Raw genomic sequence first — 25,099 nt, 5'->3', positions numbered from 1 at the left:
GTCTTCTTTTAAGTCCTTATAATTTAAATTACTCTGTATACCACATTCTTGTAGAAAGCAGAAATCAAAGTCCAATGTCTCTAAATAAGAAAATAAAGCAGCCCTACGTGTAGGGCTCTTTAGGGACCTCACATTTAGTGAGGAGATTTTAAGAGGAACAGACATTAAGAAGAGTCAGGATCTGAAGATGGGAAGAAGTCAATACACGGCACCTCCTCCTCCGCATCTCCAGGGGTCAGGATTTGTTTAATATTACCGGGATCTGAAGCAGGCAAAAAGGCATCATCCACTTTTGGCTCCTCATCTGGACCTCGACATCCGTGTTTTCTTTGGATATCAGGTTGCTTTACGTCCTCCCGTTGCCTTTTCAGAGGCTGGGAGCTGTCCATCTTTTCCAAGTCCTGTGCATCTGCAGTCCTCATGGCGGTCTGGTCTATGGAACGGGTGTCATCCCTCTGGGTCGTCTTGTCCTCTGGTCTGGTCACGGAACTACTGCGACTTCTGGTTCGAGGACCAGGGCTCGACTGGGTCTTAGCCGGGTCCTTTTTACTTCGCGCCCTAGAGGTCTCTCTTTCCGACACACTGGTTGATCGATTAAGGAGCGTACCCTTTTTGCCCTTACCCAAGATCACCGATGATGGTGTGGCCAATCTGGGTGCTTGCTTAATCGGGGTACTAGAGGTCTCCTCAGTTCCACATAATGCCGGTGGTGCATTCATGCTGGATGAGGACCCTTCCTCTTGACTCTGAGATACGGCAACATCTAGAGCCAGAACATCGATCAATTCCACAGAGAGCGAACCCTCGGTTAATCTTATGGAGCCCCTACGACCGTCCTTCTGTGGAACTACCAGCGGGCCCTCTGGCGGAGCCGTTGAAGGATTTGGTCCGGACCCGTCAGCGTGCGCCAACCCAGGTCCAGGGGCAGGTGTAGTAATACTCCCTCCGAAGTATTCTTGGATAGTCAGTTGACCTGACTTAAACATGTCATATGTTTTTGACTTTTTGCTCGGACAATTCCTGAAGGCGTGACCTGCCTTCCCACATAGGTTACATACGATCTCAGAGTCACACGTAGCGGAGGTGTGCCCACTCTTACCGCACTTGTTGCAAAAGACAACATGAGCCCTTGTACAATTTTCTCGTGTATGCCCATATTCATGACAATTCCGGCATTGAAGGGGCATTCCTGGGTAGCGTAGGAATCCCCTGACATTACCAATGGCAAAATTAGCAGGCGGGTGGTGAAGACCACCAATGCCGCTCTGATCTGGATGGAACTTCACCAGGTATTTCCTCTTCCCATTCCAGAAGCGCTGGGAGTTGAGGATATCATGTGAGAAGCGCACTGACTTGCAGTAACGCTTCAAAAAGGTTTCGATATCGCCCTCAGAGACGAATGGGCTGTACATGAAGATCACCAAGGGTACTTCCTCTTCACCGTACAGGAAGTCAAAGCTCAGCCCGTTCAGTCTCTCATCGTCCTTGTCCGCAACCATCAGTGCTGCATGGATATTATCACAGCATGATTTAGCCATAAAGGAAATGGTATATCGCCCACGGAATTCCTGATCGTAAAGACACAGGATCTTATCTCGCTCCAGGTGGAAGAACCCAAAAAGAATCTCATGCACGATGTACTGCAGATTCTTCTCATGGCGCTGGCATTCATCCACCATGATTCTAATGGACTGTCGCAGTGGAGTCTCCCCCACCGCAAATCCAAAAGAAAAAGGCATTTTCGGCCCTCAGGGACTAAGCCCTCCCCCAATAGTAACAAGGGAATGAATCCCACAAAAGCAGGAACAAACCCAAGACCGAGGGAGGGGTACCCCAAGAACTTACACAGCCCACTAAGCGATAAAGCTCAGCAAAGGAAAACGCCCTTATTTCCTCGGGTCGCCCCGAAGACAAGACGCGATCGCTCCCCGTTGTCCGGGGACTAAGCCGACCTGCCAATAGCTGCAAGGGGGTGAAGCTCCCTCCGTTAAGAGAGAGCGATCCCCCAAGGCCAACAAGTCGGGTACCCCAGGCACCTCCTAGCTGAGACCAAGGCAGCAACCGTTAGATCACTGTACCTGATCCCAGCCAAAAGGCCGAGAAGCGATAACCAGAATTGGTTTCCGACTACGGTGCCACCCAAGGATTCTGAAAAGTCCATTTGTGGAGATGGCCACCTGGACTCCCGTTAAGAAGACATGCTGTCAACCTCTAGATCCCTCACATGCCTGCACTTTTCGGCTTGCTGCTGCTGCAATCCACGCGTTTTAGATCTGCATAACTCCACCTCTTTTAGCACAGTACCCTCAACCCCCGGCTGTTCCCACCCGCCTCAACACCGTTGGAAGGGAGGAGAACCAATTAAGGCGGGGGGGGGGTGGAACGAGCAGCTGTCTACCCTTAGCAGGAGGGTTGCTGATTAATTACCTCTCCTGCTGCTGCTGCTGCTGGCTGTCCAGCAGCAGACTGAAGGTGGCTGCTGCTGTGCGCAGGTATATAAAGGCTCAGAGCCTATTATGACACGCGCAGCCAGCGTTCCATTGCCACATTCCGTCTACTGCAGGCGGGATACCTGGATGGCTGAATGTCACTGAGAAGCTCACAGAGACCGCCATAAGCAACAGTTTAAAAGAATGCCACAGACTAATCAACCAAACTTTTTGGGTTGGTTTCTCTTTTATAGTCTGCAGGCATTAAATGAAAGAAGTCAGTGTTCCAGCAGAGGGAGACAACGTTTCAGAAAAGGCATTGTAGCAAACCAAAAAAGAAATTTTAAGCGCAGCAGAGTAACCAGCTCACATACCTGTTAGCTCAGGTGAGTTTAAAAGGCTGCTGTTGATAACAAGGGCATTTGCTAAATAGATGGTGTGTGTGCAACAATATACTGAAAGGTCAATTATATTGTGCAGCTTATCTCACCACCTGTAGTTATTTAGGTGAAAGCTCCAAAATGCTTGCCTAATATGTCTGTTTATCCAAAAGGAAGTATAGAGGGAGAGCTAGATAGATAGCATTGCATTACATTACATGGCAATGCAATGCACAGTTGCTGAAGTTGAACCAAAATGAGCTTGTCATCTGGCTTCTGCAACTTTTAACATGAAAAATCCAATGAGGAGAAGAAAAGCAAAGCCAAAGAGTCCATCCCAAAATCCGACAAACAAGCCAAATGAACAAAAAGCATTGAATTCAATTCTTTCTGATTTTAGAAACTGCATTAAAGAAGGGGTGCACCGGTCCTGGAGATACTGCAATACCAGGTCAATGCGTGGAGTGGACAGAGCAAGCTCTTTTTCCATCTCCCTGTTCTAAAAATCCATTTAATATATGGTCCCCAGATAGGGGACGTATCAGATATTAAACTGATAAGAACAGATACTACACTTGATCTTAGCCAAAAGGCCGAGAAGCGATAACCAGAATTGGTTTCCGACTACGGTGCCACCCAAGGATTCTGAAAAGTCCATTTGTGGAGATGGCCACCTGGACTCCCGTTAAGAAGACATGCTGTCAACCTCTAGATCCCTCACATGCCTGCACTTTTCGGCTTGCTGCTGCTGCAATCCACGCGTTTTAGATCTGCATAACTCCACCTCTTTTAGCACAGTACCCTCAACCCCCGGCTGTTCCCACCCGCCTCAACACCGTTGGAAGGGAGGAGAACCAATTAAGGCGGGGGGGGGGGGGTGGAACGAGCAGCTGTCTACCCTTAGCAGGAGGGTTGCTGATTAATTACCTCTCCTGCTGCTGCTGCTGCTGCTGGCTGTCCAGCAGCAGACTGAAGGTGGCTGCTGCTGTGCGCAGGTATATAAAGGCTCAGAGCCTATTATGACACGCGCAGCCAGCGTTCCATTGCCACATTCCGTCTACTGCAGGCGGGATACCTGGATGGCTGAATGTCACTGAGAAGCTCACAGAGACCGCCATAAGCAACAGTTTAAAAGAATGCCACAGACTAATCAACCAAACTTTTTGGGTTGGTTTCTCTTTTATAGTCTGCAGGCATTAAATGAAAGAAGTCAGTGTTCCAGCAGAGGGAGACAACGTTTCAGAAAAGGCATTGTAGCAAACCAAAAAAGAAATTTTAAGCGCAGCAGAGTAACCAGCTCACATACCTGTTAGCTCAGGTGAGTTTAAAAGGCTGCTGTTGATAACAAGGGCATTTGCTAAATAGATGGTGTGTGTGCAACAATATACTGAAAGGTCAATTATATTGTGCAGCTTATCTCACCACCTGTAGTTATTTAGGTGAAAGCTCCAAAATGCTTGCCTAATATGTCTGTTTATCCAAAAGGAAGTATAGAGGGAGAGCTAGATAGATAGCATTGCATTACATTACATGGCAATGCAATGCACAGTTGCTGAAGTTGAACCAAAATGAGCTTGTCATCTGGCTTCTGCAACTTTTAACATGAAAAATCCAATGAGGAGAAGAAAAGCAAAGCCAAAGAGTCCATCCCAAAATCCGACAAACAAGCCAAATGAACAAAAAGCATTGAATTCAATTCTTTCTGATTTTAGAAACTGCATTAAAGAAGGGGTGCACCGGTCCTGGAGATACTGCAATACCAGGTCAATGCGTGGAGTGGACAGAGCTAGCTCTTTTTCCATCTCCCTGTTCTAAAAATCCATTTAATATATGGTCCCCAGATAGGGGACGTATCAGATATTAAACTGATAAGAACAGATTTTTTTTTTTTATTTGGCTATCCCCCACATGGGGATAAAAAAACGTTTATTTAAAATTTAACAAATTACAGAAATAAAACCATTACATCCACATTACACTTTCGGGACTTCAAAGAAAAATAAAAATTCCATCACAGCAAATTTTACAAGACTTCAAATATTCCATAGGTTAAAAAGCCATTTGCCTGCCAACGTTACATTCTTTTTCCTGTCCAATAAATAGTATATGTACATTTCACTTTTACAAAAGGCTAAAACATCATCTACTGGTAACATTTCATGTTTAAAAACAGCAATATTTCTAGCATTCCAGAGCGCTATCTTGGCACAATTCACTATCTTCCACGCCATTATTTTTTGGTCCATTGTTGGGCATTCCAGAAGACCATATAACACTGATGCAAAATTAAAGTCCTTGAGGTCCACCATTTTCTCCAGCAGGGGGATTAGTCTTCTCCAGAACTCTTTAGCAAAAGCACAAGTCCATAAAAGATGCTTCACTGTCTCTTCTTCTTGACAACCTTCTCTTGGGCAGATGGCAGACCTCACAAAACCTCTTCTGTACTGGAATGCCCGGCAAGGAAGACAGTGGTGTGCGCAGCTCCAAGACATGTCTTTCTGTACATTAAAAAGATAAGGGGCGTTAATCATTTTCCATATGTGTACAGTTTTGTCATCATCATAACGTTCAATATCACACAACGTCACATCAGTACTAATTTGTTTGAGTAGTGTCTTGCTGTTACATAGATCCCCTGTCTGTTTCTTATTCAAATTAAAATCAAGAATAATTTTCTTTAAAATCTCATAATGTGCAGGTAGGTTAAAAGCATAAGGAAAGGATAAAACCGTTTCAAACCAACCAAACCTTCTCATGAGAAAACCAGTGTTAAAACGCATAAAATAGGAAAGGTAATTATCTTTAAAAAGGGTTTTAAAACAGAAACAGAAAAAATGTATTAAAAGAAACTTATCTAAAACAGGGAAATCTTTCCCACCTTTAACCTTTGGCTTTGTCACAATTTCTCTTTTGAGTTTCTCCATTTTTGAGCCCCAAAAAAAGGTAAAACATACTTTTGTAATTCGTTTCAACAAATTTGTAGGAGGGGGGAACACCAAACTAAGATATAACAGGATAGGTAATATCACCATTTTTACAATCAGAACTTTACCTTCCATTGACAGCTTTCTCATATTCCACATGCAGATTTTCTGATTAATTTTCTGTGCTGCCGCATCCCAGCTATTAAAACCATTATTAGATTCATTAAAAGAAACACCTAAAATAGTAATGGAATCTGTAACTGCAATTGGTACATCATGTAAACTCATCCCCCCGACATTTAAAATATTACATTTAGTAAGATTAATTTTAAAACCGGAAACTGTACAAAAAGACTGAATTTGGCTTATCGTTTTTTGTATTGAAGGTACATCACATCCAAACACTGCTACATCATCCATATAGCTTACAACTTTAACTTGTAGACCGTTCCCTCCGGGTAAGGGTACTCCACATATTTGCTTATCCCGGCGTATTGTACATAAAAGGGGTTCTATAGCACATATAAAAAGCAGGGGGGACAAAGGGCAACCCTGCTTCACCCCTGATTTTAAAACTACCTCTTTTGTTTTAAAACCATTAACTAAAATCTTACTCGTACAATCATTATAAAAAGCTTTAAGAGACAATAAAAACCCACCCGGAATGCCCATTTTTTCTAAAACTTTAAAAAGATAAAAATGAGACACGCGGTCAAAAGCTTTCTCAAAATCCACCGCTAGGATTGACATCTTTGTCTTTCTGGTTTTTACATCTTCAATACAATCTTTCACCAGGTTTAAATTGTCCCAGATACTACGCCCAGGTACCCCGCATACCTGATTTGCATGAATTACTTTATGTATCACTTTTTTCAACCGATTTGCACAGATCTTAGCCATAATTTTGTAATCACTATTTAAAAGAGTTATCGGCCTCCAGTTTTTAAGATCCGTTTTGTCACCTTTTTTGTATAGTAGTGATACCTCACCTTTCTTCCATGAGTTGAGTAAAACCTTATTATTAAAAACTTCGGAAAACAAATTAAACAAATCATCTTTTAAAATATCATAAAAACTTATATAAAACTCTATGGGGATACCATCAGGGCCGGGCACTTTACCATTTTTAAAACTCTTCATGGTTTCTAAAATCTCTTCCTCACATAGAGGTTGGGATAAAAAACTTTGGGCATCAGCATCTAGGGTGGACTTGATCTCCCCCAGGAAAGTGTGTATTAAATCATGGTCTACAGGTTTTACATTAAAAAGATCATTAAAATAGACATTTACCTTATCCAATATAACGTTGATATTATTATCTCCATCTATGTTATCAATTATTGTTTTCGCCTGTTTGTTTTTCTTAAAAAAATACCTGGAACAAGTCTCATCCTCTTCTACATGTTTTACCTTTGAACGAAAAATCAGTTCTTTTCCTTTTTGTTCCAACCACTTTGAAATTTCTCCTTTAAGACTCAATATATCATTACCTACATCCAGACCATTGTCTTTGAATTTGTACAATGTCTGTAACCTGATATTAAGAAAATTATAGATCTCAAACTTTTCTTTAGCTTTTTGTATGCTTTTCTTAATAAAGAAATCTTTAATGCTTATTTTCATTCTATCCCACCAGGAGCTAAAAGAAATATTGGGGTTTTTCCTTTTTCTACAGTTTACATAAAACTCAATAAAATCCGATAAAATTTGTGGATCTTTTAAAAGGGACACATTCAATTTCCAAGATTTCTTACCACATTTCTTCTTTCCATTAATCCTCACTCTAAAAGATAAAACCTTGTGATCTGAGAGAATATTAGTTAAAACTTCACATTTCACTGGCAGTATTTTTTCTGAACCTAAAACAAAATCTATCCTGGAGCTACATGTAGAATTGCTCCAGGTGAAACCAGCGTCTATAGGGCTATCCTTGTTACATTCTTTATACACATCAGTTAATTTACAATCATTTATAATATTGCTTAACATTCCAGACGTTTTGTCATAATTTCTACTCACGGAACCGGAGCGTCGGCTTTCGCCTTTTAAAATACAATTAAAATCACCTGCCAGTATAAAAGGTTCAGAAATGTTAATAAATAAAGGTAAAATTTCCAGCATATCAGCCCTTTCATTTTTATCAGGTGACCCATAAAAATTTAAAAACTGCCATCTTGTCCCATCAATAAAAGCCTTAACTAAAAGAATACGACCCGGTAAAATATCTTGGATAAAATCAATAGACACATTTCCCTTAAAAAGTATAGCTACCCCGGCTGATCCAGTTGCATTTGATCCAGACCAGACCGATGGACCATGTTTCCACTCTTCCTTATATTTTTTGTAAGAAATCTTATGAGGGATATGACATTCTTGTAAAAAGAAAACAGAAGCTGTAAAACAGGTTAAAAAATGTAAAACAGTAGCTCTTCTGGTCTTGGATCCTATGCCTCTCACATTGAGGGAAACACCACTAATGTCAGCCATCATAACAAATGGTTAGGAAGAAACAAAAACTGGACTTTACCTATCCGATGGACGGATCAGACCACTTGGACTTTCACCAACGCCCTCTTCTGAATCCACCGTTATCAAAGAGTCTTCATCATCGGAGAAGGAACATTCACTTAAATTAAGACCCGACGCTACTGGGGTGTAGCTCGGAAGGATATTGAGAGAAAGGTTACACTGGGTCTCCATAGGCTGACCATTTAGGTCCTCGTCAGGTGGGTCTCCGAGAGGCTCCGCACTCCCCTGCTGACCCGCAGAGGGTCGTAACACAGGGGCAGGCTGCGCATATGGCGGAGCCTCAGAGTCCCCGGAGGCAGCCAGGTTCGGGGCCCCACCTGGGGCAGCAGAGCCCCGGGACCTCGGGATTCCAGAGTCTACACCCCCGTGAGGGGATGTATCCATCTCCTCCCTATTAGCCACCTCCACGGAACCATTATTTTTCTTATTATGAGACCTCACCAAATGCCACGTACCGCCCTCGCTCTCGTGAGACCCAGTGGGAATTTTGGGCTCGGTGTCAGCCATTTGGCGCTCTTTTTTGGCCTTACCGACCGCCCCTTTATGATCTTTCTCAGCCTTCCTTTTAGCCTCCTTATGGTCTTTCAGCCAGCTCCTGGGCTCCTGTGAGTTACCTGTCATTGACTCGGAGGGATTGTTACTAGTCGAAGCGCCCTTATCACCTCCCGAGGCTCCAGGTTGCTGTTCCTCCTCCTGAGGGGTGGTCTGATTGGCCCGTCCATTCCCGGATGTCTTGGACTTCTCCTTTTGTTTTTGTTCATCCTCTCTGAACCTGTGAGGGCAAGAAAAATAGAAATGACCAGGTGTCCGACAAAAAGAGCATTTTTTTTCATTTGGGCACTCCTTTGTGTCATGTTCAGTACTGGCACAATTTCTACAAGTGGCACCACAACTATCCTTAGAGTGCCCATAGAGACCACAATACCTACAAAAAAGTGGCATTCCTGAGAAAAAAAAATCCCCATTAGTTTGCCCTATTTTAAATCGAGCTGGAGGAAGTCTCACACCTCCAGGGAATTTAGGGTCTCTTTCACATTTTACTAAAAACTTCCATTTTGAGGTCCAGATGTTAAACTCATTCAACACTTTCCCAATCAATTTCACACTTTTAAAATAAACTGACAAAAAGGAAATAACCTCTGGTGCCGTTATGAAGGGTGAGAAGATTTTCACAACCACCATCTTTACCTCATCCAGGACGTGCTCGATGATCTGAATCCCTTTTAGACCAGGGCTATTTTCTACCGACTTAACTCTGGACAAAACATCTTTGAAAATACCTTCGCCAGTAAAGGTTACATCATAGTCTCCACGTCGAGGATAATCCTGGATAGAAAGGATTTCGTTGGTTCTGACGTGGAGCAGTTTCTCAAGCACGTCCTGGACTACATATCCCAGATTCCGCATATCGGAACCACCAGCCGTAAAGCGGACCCTTATGGTGTTCTTGAGCCTCGCATATAGAGGCACGAGGTTGGGGTCAACCTCCATGGTATGGCGCAACAAAATGCAAATTGCAACCGCCTGCAATCTGCGCCTTCAGAGCTTTGTGATAAAGCACCTGAAGGCTGGGGGATCGCTGCCCGTTACCCTAGGACTAATCCCTCTCCCTAATAGCAGCAGGCAGGTGAAGCCCACCGAAGTGGACGATCCTGCAAGGCCAAGGAGAGGGGTACCTGAGTGACCTTCAACTGAAACCTCCTGCTGTGAAGCACTTGATCTTAGCCAAAAGGCCGAGAAGCGATAACCAGAATTGGTTTCCGACTACGGTGCCACCCAAGGATTCTGAAAAGTCCATTTGTGGAGATGGCCACCTGGACTCCCGTTAAGAAGACATGCTGTCAACCTCTAGATCCCTCACATGCCTGCACTTTTCGGCTTGCTGCTGCTGCAATCCACGCGTTTTAGATCTGCATAACTCCACCTCTTTTAGCACAGTACCCTCAACCCCCGGCTGTTCCCACCCGCCTCAACACCGTTGGAAGGGAGGAGAACCAATTAAGGCGGGGGGGGGGTGGAACGAGCAGCTGTCTACCCTTAGCAGGAGGGTTGCTGATTAATTACCTCTCCTGCTGCTGCTGCTGCTGCTGGCTGTCCAGCAGCAGACTGAAGGTGGCTGCTGCTGTGCGCAGGTATATAAAGGCTCAGAGCCTATTATGACACGCGCAGCCAGCGTTCCATTGCCACATTCCGTCTACTGCAGGCGGGATACCTGGATGGCTGAATGTCACTGAGAAGCTCACAGAGACCGCCATAAGCAACAGTTTAAAAGAATGCCACAGACTAATCAACCAAACTTTTTGGGTTGGTTTCTCTTTTATAGTCTGCAGGCATTAAATGAAAGAAGTCAGTGTTCCAGCAGAGGGAGACAACGTTTCAGAAAAGGCATTGTAGCAAACCAAAAAAGAAATTTTAAGCGCAGCAGAGTAACCAGCTCACATACCTGTTAGCTCAGGTGAGTTTAAAAGGCTGCTGTTGATAACAAGGGCATTTGCTAAATAGATGGTGTGTGTGCAACAATATACTGAAAGGTCAATTATATTGTGCAGCTTATCTCACCACCTGTAGTTATTTAGGTGAAAGCTCCAAAATGCTTGCCTAATATGTCTGTTTATCCAAAAGGAAGTATAGAGGGAGAGCTAGATAGATAGCATTGCATTACATTACATGGCAATGCAATGCACAGTTGCTGAAGTTTAACCAAAATGAGCTTGTCATCTGGCTTCTGCAACTTTTAACATGAAAAATCCAATGAGGAGAAGAAAAGCAAAGCCAAAGAGTCCATCCCAAAATCCGACAAACAAGCCAAATGAACAAAAAGCATTGAATTCAATTCTTTCTGATTTTAGAAACTGCATTAAAGAAGGGGTGCACCGGTCCTGGAGATACTGCAATACCAGGTCAATGCGTGGAGTGGACAGAGCAAGCTCTTTTTCCATCTCCCTGTTCTAAAAATCCATTTAATATATGGTCCCCAGATAGGGGACGTATCAGATATTAAACTGATAAGAACAGATACTACACTTGATCTTAGCCAAAAGGCCGAGAAGCGATAACCAGAATTGGTTTCCGACTACGGTGCCACCCAAGGATTCTGAAAAGTCCATTTGTGGAGATGGCCACCTGGACTCCCGTTAAGAAGACATGCTGTCAACCTCTAGATCCCTCACATGCCTGCACTTTTCGGCTTGCTGCTGCTGCAATCCACGCGTTTTAGATCTGCATAACTCCACCTCTTTTAGCACAGTACCCTCAACCCCCGGCTGTTCCCACCCGCCTCAACACCGTTGGAAGGGAGGAGAACCAATTAAGGCGGGGGGGGGGGGTGGAACGAGCAGCTGTCTACCCTTAGCAGGAGGGTTGCTGATTAATTACCTCTCCTGCTGCTGCTGCTGGCTGTCCAGCAGCAGACTGAAGGTGGCTGCTGCTGTGCGCAGGTATATAAAGGCTCAGAGCCTATTATGACACGCGCAGCCAGCGTTCCATTGCCACATTCCGTCTACTGCAGGCGGGATACCTGGATGGCTGAATGTCACTGAGAAGCTCACAGAGACCGCCATAAGCAACAGTTTAAAAGAATGCCACAGACTAATCAACCAAACTTTTTGGGTTGGTTTCTCTTTTATAGTCTGCAGGCATTAAATGAAAGAAGTCAGTGTTCCAGCAGAGGGAGACAACGTTTCAGAAAAGGCATTGTAGCAAACCAAAAAATAAATTTTAAGCGCAGCAGAGTAACCAGCTCACATACCTGTTAGCTCAGGTGAGTTTAAAAGGCTGCTGTTGATAACAAGGGCATTTGCTAAATAGATGGTGTGTGTGCAACAATATACTGAAAGGTCAATTATATTGTGCAGCTTATCTCACCACCTGTAGTTATTTAGGTGAAAGCTCCAAAATGCTTGCCTAATATGTCTGTTTATCCAAAAGGAAGTATAGAGGGAGAGCTAGATAGATAGCATTGCATTACATTACATGGCAATGCAATGCACAGTTGCTGAAGTTGAACCAAAATGAGCTTGTCATCTGGCTTCTGCAACTTTTAACATGAAAAATCCAATGAGGAGAAGAAAAGCAAAGCCAAAGAGTCCATCCCAAAATCCGACAAACAAGCCAAATGAACAAAAAGCATTGAATTCAATTCTTTCTGATTTTAGAAACTGCATTAAAGAAGGGGTGCACCGGTCCTGGAGATACTGCAATACCAGGTCAATGCGTGGAGTGGACAGAGCAAGCTCTTTTTCCATCTCCCTGTTCTAAAAATCCATTTAATATATGGTCCCCAGATAGGGGACGTATCAGATATTAAACTGATAAGAACAGATTTTTTTTTTTTATTTGGCTATCCCCCACATGGGGATAAAAAAACGTTTATTTAAAATTTAACAAATTACAGAAATAAAACCATTACATCCACATTACACTTTCGGGACTTCAAAGAAAAATAAAAATTCCATCACAGCAAATTTTACAAGACTTCAAATATTCCATAGGTTAAAAAGCCATTTGCCTGCCAACGTTACATTCTTTTTCCTGTCCAATAAATAGTATATGTACATTTCACTTTTACAAAAGGCTAAAACATCATCTACTGGTAACATTTCATGTTTAAAAACAGCAATATTTCTAGCATTCCAGAGCGCTATCTTGGCACAATTCACTATCTTCCACGCCATTATTTTTTGGTCCATTGTTGGGCATTCCAGAAGACCATATAACACTGATGCAAAATTAAAGTCCTTGAGGTCCACCATTTTCTCCAGCAGGGGGATTAGTCTTCTCCAGAACTCTTTAGCAAAAGCACAAGTCCATAAAAGATGCTTCACTGTCTCTTCTTCTTGACAACCTTCTCTTGGGCAGATGGCAGACCTCACAAAACCTCTTCTGTACTGGAATGCCCGGCAAGGAAGACAGTGGTGTGCGCAGCTCCAAGACATGTCTTTCTGTACATTAAAAAGATAAGGGGCGTTAATCATTTTCCATATGTGTACAGTTTTGTCATCATCATAACGTTCAATATCACACAACGTCACATCAGTACTAATTTGTTTGAGTAGTGTCTTGCTGTTACATAGATCCCCTGTCTGTTTCTTATTCAAATTAAAATCAAGAATAATTTTCTTTAAAATCTCATAATGTGCAGGTAGGTTAAAAGCATAAGGAAAGGATAAAACCGTTTCAAACCAACCAAACCTTCTCATGAGAAAACCAGTGTTAAAACGCATAAAATAGGAAAGGTAATTATCTTTAAAAAGGGTTTTAAAACAGAAACAGAAAAAATGTATTAAAAGAAACTTATCTAAAACAGGGAAATCTTTCCCACCTTTAACCTTTGGCTTTGTCACAATTTCTCTTTTGAGTTTCTCCATTTTTGAGCCCCAAAAAAAGGTAAAACATACTTTTGTAATTCGTTTCAACAAATTTGTAGGAGGGGGGAACACCAAACTAAGATATAACAGGATAGGTAATATCACCATTTTTACAATCAGAACTTTACCTTCCATTGACAGCTTTCTCATATTCCACATGCAGATTTTCTGATTAATTTTCTGTGCTGCCGCATCCCAGCTATTAAAACCATTATTAGATTCATTAAAAGAAACACCTAAAATAGTAATGGAATCTGTAACTGCAATTGGTACATCATGTAAACTCATCCCCCCGACATTTAAAATATTACATTTAGTAAGATTAATTTTAAAACCGGAAACTGTACAAAAAGACTGAATTTGGCTTATCGTTTTTTGTATTGAAGGTACATCACATCCAAACACTGCTACATCATCCATATAGCTTACAACTTTAACTTGTAGACCGTTCCCTCCGGGTAAGGGTACTCCACATATTTGCTTATCCCGGCGTATTGTACATAAAAGGGGTTCTATAGCACATATAAAAAGCAGGGGGGACAAAGGGCAACCCTGCTTCACCCCTGATTTTAAAACTACCTCTTTTGTTTTAAAACCATTAACTAAAATCTTACTCGTACAATCATTATAAAAAGCTTTAAGAGACAATAAAAACCCACCCGGAATGCCCATTTTTTCTAAAACTTTAAAAAGATAAAAATGAGACACGCGGTCAAAAGCTTTCTCAAAATCCACCGCTAGGATTGACATCTTTGTCTTTCTGGTTTTTACATCTTCAATACAATCTTTCACCAGGTTTAAATTGTCCCAGATACTACGCCCAGGTACCCCGCATACCTGATTTGCATGAATTACTTTATGTATCACTTTTTTCAACCGATTTGCACAGATCTTAGCCATAATTTTGTAATCACTATTTAAAAGAGTTATCGGCCTCCAGTTTTTAAGATCCGTTTTGTCACCTTTTTTGTATAGTAGTGATACCTCACCTTTCTTCCATGAGTTGAGTAAAACCTTATTATTAAAAACTTCGGAAAACAAATTAAACAAATCATCTTTTAAAATATCATAAAAACTTATATAAAACTCTATGGGGATACCATCAGGGCCGGGCACTTTACCATTTTTAAAACTCTTCATGGTTTCTAAAATCTCTTCCTCACATAGAGGTTGGGATAAAAAACTTTGGGCATCAGCATCTAGGGTGGACTTGATCTCCCCCAGGAAAGTGTGTATTAAATCATGGTCTACAGGTTTTACATTAAAAAGATCATTAAAATAGACATTTACCTTATCCAATATAACGTTGATATTATTATCTCCATCTATGTTATCAATTATTGTTTTCGCCTGTTTGTTTTTCTTAAAAAAATACCTGGAACAAGTCTCATCCTCTTCTACATGTTTTACCTTTGAACGAAAAATCAGTTCTTTTCCTTTTTGTTCCAACCACTTTGAAATTTCTCCTTTAAGACTCAATATATCATTACCTACATCCAGACCATTGTCTTTGAATTTGTACAATGTCTGTAACCTGATATTAAGAAAATTATAGATCTCAAACTTTTCTTTAGCTTTTTGTATGCTTTTCTTAATAAAGAAATCTTTAATGCTTATTTTCATTCTATCCCACCAGGAGCTAAAAGAAATATTGGGGTTTTTCCTTTTTCTACAGTTTACATAAAACTCAATAAAATCCGATAAAATTTGTGGATCTTTTAAAAGGGACACATTCAATTTCCAAGATTTCTTACCACATTTCTTCTTTCCATTAATCCTCACTCTAAAAGATAAAACCTTGTGATCTGAGAGAATATTAGTTAAAACTTCACATTTCACTGGCAGTATTTTTTCTGAACCTAAAACAAAATCTATCCTGGAGCTACATGTAGAATTGCTCCAGGTGAAACCAGCGTCTATAGGGCTATCCTTGTTACATTCTTTATACACATCAGTTAATTTACAATCATTTATAATATTGCTTAACATTCCAGACGTTTTGTCATAATTTCTACTCACGGAACCGGAGCGTCGGCTTTCGCCTTTTAAAATACAATTAAAATCACCTGCCAGTATAAAAGGTTCAGAAATGTTAATAAATAAAGGTAAAATTTCCAGCATATCAGCCCTTTCATTTTTATCAGGTGACCCATAAAAATTTAAAAACTGCCATCTTGTCCCATCAATAAAAGCCTTAACTAAAAGAATACGACCCGGTAAAATATCTTGGATAAAATCAATAGACACATTTCCCTTAAAAAGTATAGCTACCCCGGCTGATCCAGTTGCATTTGATCCAGACCAGACCGATGGACCATGTTTCCACTCTTCCTTATATTTTTTGTAAGAAATCTTATGAGGGATATGACATTCTTGTAAAAAGAAAACAGAAGCTGTAAAACAGGTTAAAAAATGTAAAACAGTAGCTCTTCTGGTCTTGGATCCTATGCCTCTCACATTGAGGGAAACACCACTAATGTCAGCCATCATAACAAATGGTTAGGAAGAAACAAAAACTGGACTTTACCTATCCGATGGACGGATCAGACCACTTGGACTTTCACCAACGCCCTCTTCTGAATCCACCGTTATCAAAGAGTCTTCATCATCGGAGAAGGAACATTCACTTAAATTAAGACCCGACGCTACTGGGGTGTAGCTCGGAAGGATATTGAGAGAAAGGTTACACTGGGTCTCCATAGGCTGACCATTTAGGTCCTCGTCAGGTGGGTCTCCGAGAGGCTCCGCACTCCCCTGCTGACCCGCAGAGGGTCGTAACACAGGGGCAGGCTGCGCATATGGCGGAGCCTCAGAGTCCCCGGAGGCAGCCAGGTTCGGGGCCCCACCTGGGGCAGCAGAGCCCCGGGACCTCGGGATTCCAGAGTCTACACCCCCGTGAGGGGATGTATCCATCTCCTCCCTATTAGCCATCTCCACGGAACCATTATTTTTCTTATTATGAGACCTCACCAAATGCCACGTACCGCCCTCGCTCTCGTGAGACCCAGTGGGAATTTTGGGCTCGGTGTCAGCCATTTGGCGCTCTTTTTTGGCCTTACCGACCGCCCCTTTATGATCTTTCTCAGCCTTCCTTTTAGCCTCCTTATGGTCTTTCAGCCAGCTCCTGGGCTCCTGTGAGTTACCTGTCATTGACTCGGAGGGATTGTTACTAGTCGAAGCGCCCTTATCACCTCCCGAGGCTCCAGGTTGCTGTTCCTCCTCCTGAGGGGTGGTCTGATTGGCCCGTCCATTCCCGGATGTCTTGGACTTCTCCTTTTGTTTTTGTTCATCCTCTCTGAACCTGTGAGGGCAAGAAAAATAGAAATGACCAGGTGTCCGACAAAAAGAGCATTTTTTTTCATTTGGGCACTCCTTTGTGTCATGTTCAGTACTGGCACAATTTCTACAAGTGGCACCACAACTATCCTTAGAGTGCCCATAGAGACCACAATACCTACAAAAAAGTGGCATTCCTGAGAAAAAAAAATCCCCATTAGTTTGCCCTATTTTAAATCGAGCTGGAGGAAGTCTCACACCTCCAGGGAATTTAGGGTCTCTTTCACATTTTACTAAAAACTTCCATTTTGAGGTCCAGATGTTAAACTCATTCAACACTTTCCCAATCAATTTCACACTTTTAAAATAAACTGACAAAAAGGAAATAACCTCTGGTGCCGTTATGAAGGGTGAGAAGATTTTCACAACCACCATCTTTACCTCATCCAGGACGTGCTCGATGATCTGAATCCCTTTTAGACCAGGGCTATTTTCTACCGACTTAACTCTGGACAAAACATCTTTGAAAATACCTTCGCCAGTAAAGGTTACATCATAGTCTCCACGTCGAGGATAATCCTGGATAGAAAGGATTTCGTTGGTTCTGACGTGGAGCAGTTTCTCAAGCACGTCCTGGACTACATATCCCAGATTCCGCATATCGGAACCACCAGCCGTAAAGCGGACCCTTATGGTGTTCTTGAGCCTCGCATATAGAGGCACGAGGTTGGGGTCAACCTCCATGGTATGGCGCAACAAAATGCAAATTGCAACCGCCTGCAATCTGCGCCTTCAGAGCTTTGTGATAAAGCACCTGAAGGCTGGGGGATCGCTGCCCGTTACCCTAGGACTAATCCCTCTCCCTAATAGCAGCAGGCAGGTGAAGCCCACCGAAGTGGACGATCCTGCAAGGCCAAGGAGAGGGGTACCTGAGTGACCTTCAACTGAAACCTTCTGCTGTGAAGCACTTGATCTTAGCCAAAAGGCCGAGAAGCGATAACCAGAATTGGTTTCCGACTACGGTGCCACCCAAGGATTCTGAAAAGTCCATTTGTGGAGATGGCCACCTGGACTCCCGTTAAGAAGACATGCTGTCAACCTCTAGATCCCTCACATGCCTGCACTTTTCGGCTTGCTGCTGCTGCAATCCACGCGTTTTAGATCTGCATAACTCCACCTCTTTTAGCACAGTACCCTCAACCCCCGGCTGTTCCCACCCGCCTCAACACCGTTGGAAGGGAGGAGAACCAATTAAGGCGGGGGGGGGGTGGAACGAGCAGCTGTCTACCCTTAGCAGGAGGGTTGCTGATTAATTACCTCTCCTGCTGCTGCTGCTGCTGCTGGCTGTCCAGCAGCAGACTGAAGGTGGCTGCTGCTGTGCGCAGGTATATAAAGGCTCAGAGCCTATTATGACACGCGCAGCCAGCGTTCCATTGCCACATTCCGTCTACTGCAGGCGGGATACCTGGATGGCTGAATGTCACTGAGAAGCTCACAGAGACCGCCATAAGCAACAGTTTAAAAGAATGCCACAGACTAATCAACCAAACTTTTTGGGTTGGTTTCTCTTTTATAGTCTGCAGGCATTAAATGAAAGAAGTCAGTGTTCCAGCAGAGGGAGACAACGTTTCAGAAAAGGCATTGTAGCAAACCAAAAAAGAAATTTTAAGCGCAGCAGAGTAACCAGCTCACATACCTGTTAGCTCAGGTGAGTTTAAAAGGCTGCTGTTGATAACAAGGGCATTTGCTAAATAGATGGTGTGTGTGCAACAATATACTGAAAGGTCAATTATATTGTGCAGCTTATCTCACCACCTGTAGTTATTTAGGTGAAAGCTCCAAAATGCTTGCCTAATATGTCTGTTTATCCAAAAGGAAGTATAGAGGGAGAGCTAGATAGATAGCATTGCATTACATTACATGGCAATGCAATGCACAGTTGCTGAAGTTGAACCAAAATGAGCTTGTCATCTGGCTTCTGCAACTTTTAACATGAAAAATCCAATGAGGAGAAGAAAAGCAAAGCCAAAGAGTCCATCCCAAAATCCGACAAACAAGCCAAATGAACAAAAAGCATTGAATTCAATTCTTTCTGATTTTAGAAACTGCATTAAAGAAGGGGTGCACCGGTCCTGGAGATACTGCAATACCAGGTCAATGCGTGGAGTGGACAGAGCAAGCTCTTTTTCCATCTCCCTGTTCTAAAAATCCATTTAATATATGGTCCCCAGATAGGGGACGTATCAGATATTAAACTGATAAGAACAGATACTACACTTGATCTTAGCCAAAAGGCCGAGAAGCGATAACCAGAATTGGTTTCCGACTACGGTGCCACCCAAGGATTCTGAAAAGTCCATTTGTGGAGATGGCCACCTGGACTCCCGTTAAGAAGACATGCTGTCAACCTCTAGATCCCTCACATGCCTGCACTTTTCGGCTTGCTGCTGCTGCAATCCACGCGTTTTAGATCTGCATAACTCCACCTCTTTTAGCACAGTACCCTCAACCCCCGGCTGTTCCCACCCGCCTCAACACCGTTGGAAGGGAGGAGAACCAATTAAGGCGGGGGGGGGGGGTGGAACGAGCAGCTGTCTACCCTTAGCAGGAGGGTTGCTGATTAATTACCTCTCCTGCTGCTGCTGCTGGCTGTCCAGCAGCAGACTGAAGGTGGCTGCTGCTGTGCGCAGGTATATAAAGGCTCAGAGCCTATTATGACACGCGCAGCCAGCGTTCCATTGCCACATTCCGTCTACTGCAGGCGGGATACCTGGATGGCTGAATGTCACTGAGAAGCTCACAGAGACCGCCATAAGCAACAGTTTAAAAGAATGCCACAGACTAATCAACCAAACTTTTTGGGTTGGTTTCTCTTTTATAGTCTGCAGGCATTAAATGAAAGAAGTCAGTGTTCCAGCAGAGGGAGACAACGTTTCAGAAAAGGCATTGTAGCAAACCAAAAAAGAAATTTTAAGCGCAGCAGAGTAACCAGCTCACATACCTGTTAGCTCAGGTGAGTTTAAAAGGCTGCTGTTGATAACAAGGGCATTTGCTAAATATATGGTGTGTGTGCAACAATATACTGAAAGGTCAATTATATTGTGCAGCTTATCTCACCACCTGTAGTTATTTAGGTGAAAGCTCCAAAATGCTTGCCTAATATGTCTGTTTATCCAAAAGGAAGTATAGAGGGAGAGCTAGATAGATAGCATTGCATTACATTACATGGCAATGCAATGCACAGTTGCTGAAGTTGAACCAAAATGAGCTTGTCATCTGGCTTCTGCAACTTTTAACATGAAAAATCCAATGAGGAGAAGAAAAGCAAAGCCAAAGAGTCCATCCCAAAATCCGACAAACAAGCCAAATGAACAAAAAGCATTGAATTCAATTCTTTCTGATTTTAGAAACTGCATTAAAGAAGGGGTGCACCGGTCCTGGAGATACTGCAATACCAGGTCAATGTGTGGAGTGGACAGAGCAAGCTCTTTTTCCATCTCCCTGTTCTAAAAATCCATTTAATATATGGTCCCCAGATAGGGGACGTATCAGATATTAAACTGATAGGAACAGATACTACACTTGATCTTAGCCAAAAGGCCGAGAAGCGATAACCAGAATTGGTTTCCGACTACGGTGCCACCCAAGGATTCTGAAAAGTCCATTTGTGGAGATGGCCACCTGGACTCCCGTTAAGAAGACATGCTGTCAACCTCTAGATCCCTCACATGCCTGCACTTTTCGGCTTGCTGCTGCTGCAATCCACGCGTTTTAGATCTGCATAACTCCACCTCTTTTAGCACAGTACAACCAACCCCCGGCTGTTCCCACCCGCCTCAACACCGTTGGAAGGGAGGAGAACCAATTAAGGCGGGGGGGGGGGGTGGAACGAGCAGCTGTCTACCCTTAGCAGGAGGGTTGCTGATTAATTACCTCTCCTGCTGCTGCTGCTGCTGCTGGCTGTCCAGCAGCAGACTGAAGGTGGCTGCTGCTGTGCGCAGGTATATAAAGGCTCAGAGCCTATTATGACACGCGCAGCCAGCGTTCCATTGCCACATTCCGTCTACTGCAGGCGGGATACCTGGATGGCTGAATGTCACTGAGAAGCTCACAGAGACCGCCATAAGCAACAGTTTAAAAGAATGCCACAGACTAATCAACCAAACTTTTTGGGTTGGTTTCTCTTTTATAGTCTGCAGGCATTAAATGAAAGAAGTCAGTGTTCCAGCAGAGGGAGACAACGTTTCAGAAAAGGCATTGTAGCAAACCAAAAAAGAAATTTTAAGCGCAGCAGAGTAACCAGCTCACATACCTGTTAGCTCAGGTGAGTTTAAAAGGCTGCTGTTGATAACAAGGGCATTTGCTAAATAGATGGTGTGTGTGCAACAATATACTGAAAGGTCAATTATATTGTGCAGCTTATCTCACCACCTGTAGTTATTTAGGTGAAAGCTCCAAAATGCTTGCCTAATATGTCTGTTTATCCAAAAGGAAGTATAGAGGGAGAGCTAGATAGATAGCATTGCATTACATTACATGGCAATGCAATGCACAGTTGCTGAAGTTGAACCAAAATGAGCTTGTCATCTGGCTTCTGCAACTTTTAACATGAAAAATCCAATGAGGAGAAGAAAAGCAAAGCCAAAGAGTCCATCCCAAAATCCGACAAACAAGCCAAATGAACAAAAAGCATTGAATTCAATTATTTCTGATTTTAGAAACTGCATTAAAGAAGGGGTGCACCGGTCCTGGAGATACTGCAATACCAGGTCAATGCGTGGAGTGGACAGAGCAAGCTCTTTTTCCATCTCCCTGTTCTAAAAATCCATTTAATATATGGTCCCCAGATAGGGGACGTATCAGATATTAAACTGATAAGAACAGATACTACACTTGATCTTAGCCAAAAGGCCGAGAAGCGATAACCAGAATTGGTTTCCGACTACGGTGCCACCCAAGGATTCTGAAAAGTCCATTTGTGGAGATGGCCACCTGGACTCCCGTTAAGAAGACATGCTGTCAACCTCTAGATCCCTCACATGCCTGCACTTTTCGGCTTGCTGCTGCTGCAATCCACGCGTTTTAGATCTGCATAACTCCACCTCTTTTAGCACAGTACCCTCAACCCCCGGCTGTTCCCACCCGCCTCAACACCGTTGGAAGGGAGGAGAACCAATTAAGGCGGGGGGGGGGTGGAACGAGCAGCTGTCTACCCTTAGCAGGAGGGTTGCTGATTAATTACCTCTCCTGCTGCTGCTGCTGCTGGCTGTCCAGCAGCAGACTGAAGGTGGCTGCTGCTGTGCGCAGGTATATAAAGGCTCAGATCCTATTATGACACGCGCAGCCAGCGTTCCATTGCCACATTCCGTCTACTGCAGGCGGGATACCTGGATGGCTGAATGTCACTGAGAAGCTCACAGAGACCGCCATAAGCAACAGTTTAAAAGAATGCCACAGACTAATCAACCAAACTTTTTGGGTTGGTTTCTCTTTTATAGTCTGCAGGCATTAAATGAAAGAAGTCAGTGTTCCAGCAGAGGGAGACAACGTTTCAGAAAAGGCATTGTAGCAAACCAAAAAAGAAATTTTAAGCGCAGCAGAGTAACCAGCTCACATACCTGTTAGCACAGGTGAGTTTAAAAGGCTGCTGTTGATAACAAGGGCATTTGCTAAATAGATGGTGTGTGTGCAACAATATACTGAAAGGTCAATTATATTGTGCAGCTTATCTCACCACCTATAATTATTTACGTGAAAGCTCCAAAATGCTTGCCTAATATGTCTGTTTATCCAAAAGGAAGTATAGAGGGAGAGCTAGATAGATAGCATTGCATTACATTACATGGCAATGCATTGCACAGTTGCTGAAGTTGAACCAAAATGAGCTTGTCATCTGGCTTCTGCAACTTTTAACATGAAAAATCCAATGAGGAGAAGAAAAGCAAAGCCAAAGAGTCCATCCCAAAATCCGACAGACAAGCCAAATGAACAAAAAGCATTGAATTCAATTCTTTCTGATTTTAGAAACTGCATTAAAGAAGGGGTGCACCGGTCCTGGAGATACTGCAATACCAGGTCAATGCGTGGAGTGGACAGAGCAAGCTCTTTTTCCATCTCCCTGTTCTAAAAATCCATTTAATATATGGTCCCCAGATAGGGGACGTATCAGATATTAAACTGATAAGAACAGATACTACACTTGATCTTAGCCAAAAGGCCGAGAAGCGATAACCAGAATTGGTTTCCGACTACGGTGCCACCCAAGGATTCTGAAAAGTCCATTTGTGGAGATGGCCACCTGGACTCCCGTTAAGAAGACATGCTGTCAACCTCTAGATCCCTCACATGCCTGCACTTTTCGGCTTGCTGCTGCTGCAATCCACGCGTTTTAGATCTGCATAACTCCACCTCTTTTAGCACAGTACCCTCAACCCCCGGCTGTTCCCACCCGCCTCAACACCGTTGGAAGGGAGGAGAACCAATTAAGGCGGGGGGGGGGTGGAACGAGCAGCTGTCTACCCTTAGCAGGAGGGTTGCTGATTAATTACCTCTCCTGCTGCTGCTGCTGCTGCTGGCTGTCCAGCAGCAGACTGAAGGTGGCTGCTGCTGTGCGCAGGTATATAAAGGCTCAGAGCCTATTATGACACGCGCAGCCAGCGTTCCATTGCCACATTCCGTCTACTGCAGGCGGGATACCTGGATGGCTGAATGTCACTGAGAAGCTCACAGAGACCGCCATAAGCAACAGTTTAAAAGAATGCCACAGACTAATCAACCAAACTTTTTGGGTTGGTTTCTCTTTTATAGTCTGCAGGCATTAAATGAAAGAAGTCAGTGTTCCAGCAGAGGGAGACAACGTTTCAGAAAAGGCATTGTAGCAAACCAAAAAAGAAATTTTAAGCGCAGCAGAGTAACCAGCTCACATACCTGTTAGCTCAGGTGAGTTTAAAAGGCTGCTGTTGATAACAAGGGCATTTGCTAAATAGATGGTGTGTGTGCAACAATATACTGAAAGGTCAATTATATTGTGCAGCTTATCTCACCACCTGTAGTTATTTAGGTGAAAGCTCCAAAATGCTTGCCTAATATGTCTGTTTATCCAAAAGGAAGTATAGAGGGAGAGCTAGATAAATAGCATTGCATCACATTACATGGCAATGCAATGCACAGTTGCTGAAGTTGAACCAAAATGAGCTTGTCATCTGGCTTCTGCAACTTTTAACATGAAAAATCCAATGAGGAGAAGAAAAGCAAAGCCAAAGAGTCCATCCCAAAATCCGACAAACAAGCCAAATGAACAAAAAGCATTGAATTCAATTCTTTCTAATTTTAGTAACTGCATTAAAGAAGGGGTGCACCGGTCCTGGAGATACTGCAATACCAGGTCAATGCGTGGAGTGGACAGAGCAAGCTATTTTTCCATCTCCCTGTTCTAAAAATCCATTTAATATATGGTCCCCAGATAGGGGACGTATCAGATATTAAACTGATAAGAACAGATACTACACTTGATCTTAGCCAAAAGGCCGAGAAGCGATAACCAGAATTGGTTTCCGACTACGGTGCCACCCAAGGATTCTGAAAAGTCCATTTGTGGAGATGGCCACCTGGACTCCCGTTAAGAAGACATGCTGTCAACCTCTAGATCCCTCACATGCCTGCACTTTTCGGCTTGCTGCTGCTGCAATCCACGCGTTTTAGATCTGCATAACTCCACCTCTTTTAGCACAGTACCCTCAACCCCCGGCTGTTCCCACCCGCCTCAACACCGTTGGAAGGGAGGAGAACCAATTAAGGCGGGGGGGGGGGTGGAACGAGCAGCTGTCTACCCTTAGCAGGAGGGTTGCTGATTAATTACCTCTCCTGCTGCTGCTGCTGCTGCTGGCTGTCCAGCAGCAGACTGAAGGTGGCTGCTGCTGTGCGCAGGTATATAAAGGCTCAGAGCCTATTATGACACGCGCAGCCAGCGTTCCATTGCCACATTCCGTCTACTGCAGGCGGGATACCTGGATGGCTGAATGTCACTGAGAAGCTCACAGAGACCGCCATAAGCAACAGTTTAAAAGAATGCCACAGACTAATCAACCAAACTTTTTGGGTTGGTTTCTCTTTTATAGTCTGCAGGCATTAAATGAAAGAAGTCAGTGTTCCAGCAGAGGGAGACAACGTTTCAGAAAAGGCATTGTAGCAAACCA

General features: G+C 43.3%; 7 non-coding genes and 2 pseudogenes across 7 annotated transcripts; all 9 read right to left on the bottom strand.

The window, feature by feature from the left end:
* Positions 1–3,223: 3,223 nt before the first annotated feature.
* On the bottom strand, positions 3,224–3,414 carry LOC141158372 (U2 spliceosomal RNA). The gene has a single exon (XR_012248403.1). It is a non-coding gene; the product is annotated as a U2 spliceosomal RNA (small nuclear RNA).
* Positions 3,415–4,535: 1,121 nt separating this feature from the next.
* On the bottom strand, positions 4,536–4,736 carry LOC141160190 (U2 spliceosomal RNA; annotated as a pseudogene).
* A 6,389-nt stretch (positions 4,737–11,125) lies between these two features.
* Positions 11,126–11,316, bottom strand: LOC141158371 (U2 spliceosomal RNA). The gene has a single exon (XR_012248402.1). It is a non-coding gene; the product is annotated as a U2 spliceosomal RNA (small nuclear RNA).
* Positions 11,317–12,430: 1,114 nt separating this feature from the next.
* LOC141160154 (U2 spliceosomal RNA) lies at positions 12,431–12,631 on the bottom strand (annotated as a pseudogene).
* A 6,389-nt stretch (positions 12,632–19,020) lies between these two features.
* On the bottom strand, positions 19,021–19,211 carry LOC141158370 (U2 spliceosomal RNA). The gene has a single exon (XR_012248401.1). It is a non-coding gene; the product is annotated as a U2 spliceosomal RNA (small nuclear RNA).
* Positions 19,212–20,325: 1,114 nt separating this feature from the next.
* Positions 20,326–20,516, bottom strand: LOC141160029 (U2 spliceosomal RNA). Its single transcript, XR_012250019.1, has one exon. It is a non-coding gene; the product is annotated as a U2 spliceosomal RNA (small nuclear RNA).
* Positions 20,517–21,636: 1,120 nt separating this feature from the next.
* On the bottom strand, positions 21,637–21,827 carry LOC141158369 (U2 spliceosomal RNA). The gene has a single exon (XR_012248399.1). It is a non-coding gene; the product is annotated as a U2 spliceosomal RNA (small nuclear RNA).
* A 1,115-nt stretch (positions 21,828–22,942) lies between these two features.
* Positions 22,943–23,133, bottom strand: LOC141158367 (U2 spliceosomal RNA). Its single transcript, XR_012248397.1, has one exon. It is a non-coding gene; the product is annotated as a U2 spliceosomal RNA (small nuclear RNA).
* Positions 23,134–24,251: 1,118 nt separating this feature from the next.
* LOC141159793 (U2 spliceosomal RNA) lies at positions 24,252–24,442 on the bottom strand. Its single transcript, XR_012249791.1, has one exon. It is a non-coding gene; the product is annotated as a U2 spliceosomal RNA (small nuclear RNA).
* Positions 24,443–25,099: the final 657 nt, after the last annotated feature.

The sequence above is a fragment of the Phyllobates terribilis genome, unplaced genomic scaffold, assembly GCF_046119375.1.
Source record: "Phyllobates terribilis strain yellow unplaced genomic scaffold, ASM4611937v1 Scaffold_8__6_contigs__length_399053987, whole genome shotgun sequence".
In the NCBI taxonomy this organism is placed as follows: domain Eukaryota; kingdom Metazoa; phylum Chordata; class Amphibia; order Anura; family Dendrobatidae; genus Phyllobates; species Phyllobates terribilis.
The sequence above is the reverse complement of the archived record's forward strand: the minus strand, read 5'-3'. Positions and strand labels throughout refer to the sequence as shown.